The 10,098-nt window shown below is 38.0% G+C and overlaps 1 long non-coding RNA gene across 1 annotated transcript; it reads right to left on the reverse strand.

Moving 5' to 3' along the window:
- Positions 1 to 1,244: 1,244 nt before the first annotated feature.
- On the reverse strand, positions 1,245 to 8,813 carry LOC107586909 (uncharacterized). Its single transcript, XR_001609406.1, has 3 exons — positions 8,452 to 8,813; positions 2,406 to 2,411; positions 1,245 to 1,255 (listed from the first exon to the last, which is right to left on the reverse strand). It is a non-coding gene; the product is annotated as an uncharacterized lncRNA (long non-coding RNA).
- Positions 8,814 to 10,098: the final 1,285 nt, after the last annotated feature.

Genomic DNA, 10,098 nt, shown 5'->3' on the forward strand with positions numbered 1-10,098 from the left:
TGTGTTTTTCATTTCATTTAGTAATTTAGCTGTATTACCATTATGTTACATTTGCATTAAACCGTGAAGAGCGATGCTGTTATTCACACCATCATGTTTGAGACAAAACAAAACAGAACAAAACAAAAAAAAAACTAATATTAATAAATAATATTTATAATATTAATTATAATATTACTAAATGGTATACATTTTCCATGGAGGTAAATGTTTTTATGAGATGCTGGTTTGTTGCTTGTTCTCTTTGATTTCCTTACATTGCTTTCATTAACAAAGCCTAGATCATTATTTTGATACTGTGATGTTGCGCTTCCTTAAAAATTGGCCAATAACTCCATTTAGTTTACTCGCCTAGGCCATTTTTTACTCACACTTGGAGTGTTAGAGTTTCTTCACACTCCCTAACAAACACCAGCAGTTTAAACATTCAAGACTTGGAATTAGATGTTGGGACACAAAATTGTTATGTTCACACTGACCCCACAAACATGAACACAACAACCATTTCTTGTCATCTTTGAGGCAACATAAGTAGCCTGTTCATTTTGAACTGATTCTTCCTGAAATGCTTTCAGATCAGTGTCAGTCTCGATTCTGTTCGCTCAGAGGTTTCAAATATCAATCCAATGAAACATCATCTGAACACAGTTTCAATAGTTGTCTTGTCCTGCACGTTTTTCTTTCTCATTAGCTTTGCTCCGCTCACCTGGAGCCGTGTTCCTGCGTCTGTCTGCTGCTCAAAAATTCAGTCCCCAAGCCGTCATCAATGGGCAGAAAGTGTGCAGTCATTTAGTTAATTAAAATGATTTTTGATGTTTCCTGCATTGTGCTTTACTATAATGAAATATTTGAGCAAGTGTTATGGAAGATACGTCTAATAGATCTATGTTTCTAATTTATTGGTAACTAAAGCAGTTTTTTTCCTCCACTGGGATATTTCAACTTTGTTGAATCCTGAGAAATTGTCTGTAACAATATATTATCTTAAGTTGAAAAGGTCTATTAAGCTCACCAAGGCCACATTTCAGAAATGCAGAAAAACATTAATATTGTGAAATATTATTATTATTATATATTTTATTTTAATATGTTTTAAAATGTAATTTATTCCTGTGATGGAAAAGCTGAAGTTGCTAAAGATATAATAGTTAGTAAAATAGTTGCTAAACAGTGATTTATTCACCCCCCCCCCCCAAATAAAGATAGAGATCGAAATAAAACAAAATAAAATCAAATGAATTAAAATAAAATCTTACTGAACCCGAACTTTTGATTGGTATAGTATTTTGTATTTGGCACAAACAGCAGCTTTGGCATTGATGGTATAAAATGCCATTGTTCTTGTGTCTCTTTTGGATCTCTCTCTTGTGTTCTCTATGTCGTTTTACAACTTTCTATGTTTAAAGATGCACAAAAGTGAATAATATTTGAGGAAAACTACAGAATTTCAGTGAATAATGTCTTAAATGATGCAGCTCCTATATATATATATATATATATATATATATATACCCACTGTATATTATATACACACCTCTTTCATCACTATTTGACTTCATCCTAAAAAAAATACAATATTTTTCTCTTTTCTTTCATCTTTGTCTAGCTTGTACTTACTTGAACAATGCATGAAACTTGGTATGACGAGCACTTCCTGTGTCTGTTTGCCTCTTTAAGATCAATCTCTTGATGTATTCCCCAATCACTTTGGATAAAAGCATCTGCTAAATGAATAAATGTAAATGCAAATATGTATATATGTATATATATATATATATATATATATATGAAACACAGCTGCTGAAATGTAGCCTGAATGCATTTTGAACGTGTCAGTGCATTCTGTGCACAATTAACCTTGTCTTACACGGGACTGTTAAAGAGATCCCCGTGCATCTGTGACGCACCCTGGTGTACTGAGCTAATATTGAACCCGACCCACGACTCTCACAGTGTGATTTTTCCATACCTGCTGGGAGACATTTGCATCCTGTCTGATTTCATCAAGTCTGAGACCCAGCACGCCCTGGTTAGCCACCGGTCTGTTGCCGGGATGGATGACTATACTTGCACAAGTGGACGCTGGGAAAACAAGAGTGTGTGATCACTGGTACATCACACTGATTAAAAGAGCACCTGTGTATGAGGAACGGACCCCAGAAAGAGGAGAAAGGGCTTAGGGTGAGAGGCATCTGCCTTATAACACAGGCAAACAGATGGACACTTGTGTGGGGGTCCTGCGGTGTTGGTTTATAAAGCATTTAGATTTATATTAACTGCTTTGAATAGACATATCTCATATTTAACAACCACTGCAAAAATATATATTCTGGTAAACAGACTTAGAATGTAAATTACCTTTGTGGAAAACAATTAGTGGCTCATTTGTGGCAAATGATCGTAACCAAAAACTGACTCACAGCTCATTTAGGTACTGATGGCTTTGAACAGTTCACTTGCTGCATCCAAAATTGCATCCTGTCTGAATAGGTATACTCCAATTGATGAAAACCTTATTTTGCAACTGTTAAAAAAGCATATGCATATAGCTACAGTATATAACTTTGAGGAAAACAGTAGCATATTTGTGGTAAACGTTTGTAGCAAAATGTTGGTAAATACATTTGCCAAAACAACCAAAACAAGCGGTGTCATCAGATTAATAGGCACATGATTCTTAACAACTGGTTCTTTTTTTAAATGAATCAGTCAAAATAATTCTCAAAAACTGTCTTGAACTCGCCTGTGAGTTGTGATATGGTCAAGGTTTTAGGTTGTTGTCTGGTAACCTTAGGTTTTATATTACAGGTAATAGGTTGTTGTAGATATATCAAAGTAACAGTTTATTGTTTATTTCAAAATTCAAAATGGACATACCTGAAATTTGACTCATGATTCCATGAGGGCATCATTTGTAGAGGCAGATTTGAACAATTCATTAGCTGCGTCCCAAATCGTAAAATTTCTGAGTAGGTATTACATTTGATAAATAACTTATTTTGTAAATGTTAAAAAGTGTATTTGGTTAGTTCACGCAAAAATGAAAATTTTATGATTAATTACTCATCCTCATGTCATTCCAAACCCATAAGTTCATCTTCGGAACACAAAATAAGATATTTCACCCAATCTCATGTTAATCTTGAGTACCTAGAGTAGTACTGCATCCTTCATATCTCCAAAAAGTAAATCATATTTATAAAAGAAAGATACAGTTTTACGATTCTCTTCGGAAAAACCCGAGCTCCTGGAGGTGCGCCGTGGGCGGAGCTAAAGAGTGACGAGCATTTGGGCGCCGAATGCCAACAAAACAGACATCTGATGCCGTTTCACTTACCATCTGCAGTTCTGAATCATGACCGGGATCTTTTATAGCTGGGACTGCTCCATCTTTCAGTATCAAACGATGTGCAAATCCAGCGTCGAACTGGGCCTTGTTTATAAAACATTCGTCAACAAACACACTTGTGAAACTCTGTTGCTGCCCCGGAAAAACAAACTGTATCCACTGTTTACATAACGCTGGGTTCTTTAGGAAGCTGAACAAAGTTATCTTTCCCTTACAACCAAAAACACGCTTCTTTGGATTGGAAACATTCTTCCCGAGCAAGTCCCGTGCAGCGCTGCCGCCGGATGAAGTGTGTTGATGGGCGCGATCTTGCTCTCACTCTGGTCGATGCATGCGCGGGCGCGCTTTTCCGGGAGAAATGCCCATATAAGGAGTTCCACCCTCGTCTACGTCATGAAGAGCCATGATCGAAAAAACTTTCCGAAACTTGTACTAACCCGGAAGTACGATTTTTGTCACAGAAATACTCCGTCATATGTCCAAATTATTTTTTTAAACTTTGTCCATGCTTAGCATGAGAATCCAACTCTTTAACAGTATAAACAACTCTGAATGCATGAAACAGCATTACACCCCCCCTTTAAAGAAATCCGAGAGCTTTCTGACCCTCCATTGATAGCAATGCAACTACCATGTTCAAGGCCCAGAAAGGTAGTAAGGGCATCGTTCATTTTAACAATGTCCATACTACCTTTCTGGGCCTTGAACGTTTCAGTTGTAATGGAATTCAGATGCATTGAATTCTTAATATCCCCATTATTTGATATTTAAAGGCTGCTGTATCTGCGTCAATATCCTCTCCTGTGGCTTCATGGTAAAGTGTCCATCGGATGCACACTTTGGAATCTCGTAATAGTGCTTTTGCCTACTGTTTTATGGATACTATGAATTCAGACTTACTTTACATACTGTTTTCTCCTACTATAGTGAGTAAGTCTGATTTAAACATCTCCTGCTCACCTGCAAACTCACCCACGCATTCGTGAATCATTTTGACTGACTCATTAAAAATAACTGGTTCATTTGAATAATTTGTTTACAAATCATCATACTGTAGGGTATCAGAGTGAATCAGACACTTTAAAATTTAATCAGATTGGTGTTGAACAACCCAAAGAGACAAATTCCACAAAGGGGCCCAGGATGAGACAACAGGATGTTCGTTAATCAGATCCTAGCGCCAGCCAGTCTGAAGCAAGCCTAACTAACCAACTCTTTCACAGAACAGCTTTCAACATTAACACAAAATAACACATTGACCATAACAACTTAGAAAGGAGATTGTCAATTTTGGGGCAAGTAATCAAGATTGATGGTCAAAGAGATGCACAGCATGACCATCACATGTAAATCCATGACAGTAATCACGATCACAAGCTCTTTGTATTGACTTCCCCCCACCTAGAGGACAAGAACCAGACTGAGATTCCTTAGGAGACCTTTTAACCTCTCTAGTCTTCACAGAACATATCCTTACATCCACAGAATGGCACAGACTGCCTTTCCATGTATATATGCACCTACATGACGCTAAAAGGACTTATGAGCAACTAATCATTTCTATGCATAACTCCATATTATGTATGTGACCCATACATTTGTCTATCATGTTCTAATCACTTATTGTGTGTGTATTTTGTATAACTATTGAATAGTTTATAGGATTATATTCATGTTGGGTAAGTATTAGTTTGAAAATTCATGCTTTAAACGTTTCTATCAATCAATACTTTGTCAAATGTATCATATTCTTGTTATAGAAATTAGATAGGACCATGTGACTGATAAGATAACATATGATTTATGAATTGGGAGGAGAAATTTAGTTCTACCAGAAAGACTCAGGAGGTGAACATAGAACTCCAAAGTATTTATTTACAAAAACCAATACAAAGAACATAATTATTTTGGCGTAGGCCCCATCCGTAGCTTGAATCAGACATTGTAGATTCCAGCTATTCCTGCCGAAGATGAAGGCAGGGCAGAGCCTACCCCCGCATGGACGGGGCCAACCTGGTGGTGGTGGGGAGGATGGAGGGAAACGACAGCTCCAGTATCTGCAAACACAATGAAGGGTCAGTAGAGGGCTTTTATATCCCTTGTGTTGCGTGCCGATTGGCTAGATCTAATTGTAATATGTGACGTAGCATTAAGTCTTCCTAGTAGAACTTGCGCTGACACCTCCATTAACACCCCGAGCTAAGACAGTGTCTAATTGGTCCAAACACCAGTTGGGATGTGTCCAACAGCCCAGTTTAAATACTCAGGACACCATCAAATTATGCTTTTTTTAGTCATCGCTTTTAGCCACTGCTTTTAGTCATGGCTCTTTGCCATTACTTTTGCGTTCTTCGAGCGCTGTTCCAGCATGCTTCGGCCTGCACGCCCGCTGCTACTTAGCCACAATGAGAAGGAAACCATCTAGTCTTGTTACTTCTATTCTTCTACTTTAATTTTTGAATAATTTGTTTACAAATCATCATACTGTAGGGTATCAGAGTGAATCAGACACTTTAAAATTTAATCAGATTGGTGTTGAACAACCCAAAGAGACAAATTCCACAAAGGGGCCCAGGATGAGACAACAGGATGTTCGTTAATCAGATCCTAGCGCCAGCCAGTCTGAAGCAAGCCTAACTAACCAACTCTTTCACAGAACAGCTTTCAACATTAACACAAAATAACACATTGACCATAACAACTTAGAAAGGAGATTGTCAATTTTGGGGCAAGTAATCAAGATTGATGGTCAAAGAGATGCACAGCATGACCATCACATGTAAATCCATGACAGTAATCACGATCACAAGCTCTTTGGATTGACTTCCCCCCACCTAGAGGACAAGAACCAGACTGAGATTCCTTAGGAGACCTTTTAACCTCTCTAGTCTTCACAGAACATATCCTTACATCCACAGAATGGCACAGACTGCCTTTCCATGTATATATGCACCTACATGACGCTAAAAGGACTTATGAGCAACTAATCATTTCTATGCATAACTCCATATTATGTATGTGACCCATACATTTGTCTATCATGTTCTAATCACTTATTGTGTGTGTATTTTGTATAACTATTGAATAGTTTATAGGATTATATTCATGTTGGGTAAGTATTAGTTTGAAAATTCATGCTTTAAACGTTTCTATCAATCAATACTTTGTCAAATGTATCATATTCTTGTTATAGAAATTAGATAGGACCATGTGACTGATAAGATAACATATGATTTATGAATTGGGAGGAGAAATTTAGTTCTACCAGAAAGACTCAGGAGGTGAACATAGAACTCCAAAGTATTTATTTACAAAAACCAATACAAAGAACATAATTATTTTGGCGTAGGCCCCATCCGTAGCTTGAATCAGACATTGTAGATTCCAGCTATTCCTGCCGAAGATGAAGGCAGGGCAGAGCCTACCCCCGCATGGACGGGGCCAACCTGGTGGTGGTGGGGAGGATGGAGGGAAACGACAGCTCCAGTATCTGCAAACACAATGAAGGGTCAGTAGAGGGCTTTTATATCCCTTGTGTTGCGTGCCGATTGGCTAGATCTAATTGTAATATGTGACGTAGCATTAAGTCTTCCTAGTAGAACTTGCGCTGACACCTCCATTAACACCCCGAGCTAAGACAGTGTCTAATTGGTCCAAACACCAGTTGGGATGTGTCCAACAGCCCAGTTTAAATACTCAGGACACCATCAAATTATGCTTTTTTAGTCATCGCTTTTAGCCACTGCTTTTAGTCATGGCTCTTTGCCATTACTTTTGCGTTCTTCGAGCGCTGTTCCAGCATGCTTCGGCCTGCACGCCCGCTGCTACTTAGCCACAATGAGAAGGAAACCATCTAGTCTTGTTACTTCTATTCTTCTACTTTAATTTATTTTATTTTCCGTTGAGAGTTTCGTGTTCTGAGTTAAGTTTTGTCTCTGAGTTCACCTCGAGTTTGTGACCGCCTCAAAATTTCAACCAGCCCACAACTCCGCATCTTCAGCCAACACCCAACCACTGGCTTCCGAAGACATCACTTCAACGACTACTGAACTTCCAGCCAATCAGCAACCTCGGGAAACCCCCTTTTCTGCAAGGACAACAACAAAGGGAACCCCCCTACACAGGCAACGCAAGTACCTCCAGATTCTAGCTGAGCTGGTGCATTTAATATAAATTTTAACCTCATTGAGAAACTCAAGGCGAGGGTTAATTAAGTGATTGATGGTTGTTCAGGTCTATGCAACTGCACATATTGCTGTAAACTTGGGATTTCACATTTTCATTCTCTTAAACTCATTATTTCCTCACTTTCTCTCTTCCTGCAACGTGTGTGAATGTGTGAGTGCGTGTGTTTCTGTGTTAGACTAGTTTATATGTCTTAAATTGATCTAATAAAGTCTTATTCATATTGAAAATAGAAGTATCTTGTGTTTTGTGCTTACAAGTTAATGTCTTAAACTGCCAATCGTGTTACTGTGCTAATAAATAGTGTTTTCACTATACTTTGGATATTAATATCCATTGCAGAATTGATTTTATACGGCTCGTTCAATGAATTGCTGGCCGACTCAGTGATCAGCCGTAAAACCGTGATTCTGTCCAAATTCCCTATAAAATCATAAATGATTTCCTTTGAGCTAAATTGACTTAAATTTTTGATTCGCACTGTTTATAGGGCAATTCAGCAAGCGCTGCCGTCCTCTCTAAGAAAGTAAACAACGTCAATGTGTGTGACAAACACAACAGCACATGGACCCACACAATATGGTGGAAGCATTTCTAAGAAAAAATGGTGTTAAAGGTTTTCCTGACTGTTGCCTTGAAACAATTTCATGTAGCAATCTGGAGGCCTAAGAAGCTCTCTGATAGATATAGCAGGGGCGGTTTCTCCATTAGGGCGATTGGGCGACGCACCACCAAAGCGCGAAAGGGAGGGATTTTTTTTCTTTCACATTCAACCAGTGTTACGCTAGCTTTCACTGTTTGTTCTGCCTCTAAATAGTCCAATCAGCGTCGAGTCGCGTTTTGTGTAGTACCGCCCCTTTTTGGGCGATTTCTGTCAGACTGAGAATCGCCCCGAGTGCTCTCATAGACTTCCATACAAAGATCTTTTTTTTTTCGAACTGCAGGCACTGCAATGCAATCTCTATGAGTTCTGGGAGGGCTAGCACTAACGTGCTTTCGTCATCATGCTTAACCTTAACTTGTGCAAGGATTGGTGGGAACGGTGACATCCAATAATATTTAAAAACTATTTTGAATTTTAACAACAAGAAAAAATTAAAAACTACTTTAATATCTTTATCAAATGTGAAAAAAGAAAAAGAAAAAAACAGAGAGAGACGAGGACCGCTAAGCCAACTCAAATTCAGTTGTCAGTTGAACTTGATCGACATCTTGGCGAACGTTACCTCAGCGCAGATTAATTCTAACGTGTCATTGAAAGAAATACCATTCAGTCGTCGTAGCAATAAGGATAAATTGGCAATTAAGGAAATAGGCATCAAATTCTTTAAATTTCATCAAATTTCACCAAATTTAAACATCAAACATGTATCTACAAAGGGCGGGAAGTCGTATAAATGGGGATTTTCGAGGACGTGGTATGAGGGGAAAAAATAGCTAGCGGGCTGCGAAGTAGCAAACGCTTTATACTGCTACCCCTGCATTTTGTTCCATCCCGAAAGCGTGACGGATATCGCATGGACAACTACAGGTGTAATGTAATATAAGTGAGCAATGTGATGTAAGTAAGCAGTGTAATGTAAGGGGGTACTGTAATATAAGTGTGCAATGTGATGTAAGTGAGCAGTGTAATGTTAGTGAGCAGTGTAAGTTAATGTAAGGGAGCAATATAATATAAATTAGTAATGTGATATAAGTGAGCATGTAATACAAATTAGCTGTGTAATATAAGTGAGTAATGTTGAAAATGAGCAGTGTAATATAAGTGAGTTGTGTAAATAGTGATTTATGTTATTTCAATTATTTGAAATTGAAGTAAAACATTTTTTGGAAAACCACATTCTGTCTTCATTTGCTACTGAATTGTGTTAACACGCATATAGAAACATAAGGAGAGCAAGAGATTGATTGTTAGAGTCAGTTTATTTTTAATTAATACTATAATACTTCAGTTTCCTTTACATCTTTAACTAGCCATTAATTTATCAATTAAATGGGTGACCAATCCTCATTAATCATGCAAACATTTGCCCCTCCCCTGAGAGAATTGGCAGGAGCCGCCACTGAGTTATAGTATGTACAGATCATCATAATAATCTATTTTATTGTCATCTTCAAGCCAGTTTCTTTGTTCACAGTAGATTTTCTGTGGAATCTAAAGTATCTGTTTTACTTGGCTGTGGTACTTGCTAACAAAAACAGTTCATACTAGCCTAAAGCTGCAAAATTTGGTGAGTAAAAAGGGCCATTGTTGATTATCAATAGCGTAGCAGCTTACACTGAGTCACTTTCAAACCAAGTAGCTTTCTGTTGGTTAATGCAGTGAATTTGTGTGACAAACAGGAATCTTTTGCAAAATCTGCATGGACATCTTTTGCCCTCAAGTAGAATTCCTAAATGCATGGAATCCCATTGAAATGACTGGATTTTGTCCACAAAAATTCACAGAGCAATGATAAATGTGACTGCACCATAAAGGTGGTTGGTTTCCACTGACTGGTCTAGCTTGGTGGTTTAGTTTTGGGCACTTGTTCGCTCAGAAACACCAGCTAAAACTAGCTTTT

The sequence above is a fragment of the Sinocyclocheilus grahami genome, unplaced genomic scaffold, assembly GCF_001515645.1.
Source record: "Sinocyclocheilus grahami isolate Dianchi unplaced genomic scaffold, SAMN03320097.WGS_v1.1 scaffold86.1, whole genome shotgun sequence".
NCBI classification, from domain to species: domain Eukaryota; kingdom Metazoa; phylum Chordata; class Actinopteri; order Cypriniformes; family Cyprinidae; genus Sinocyclocheilus; species Sinocyclocheilus grahami.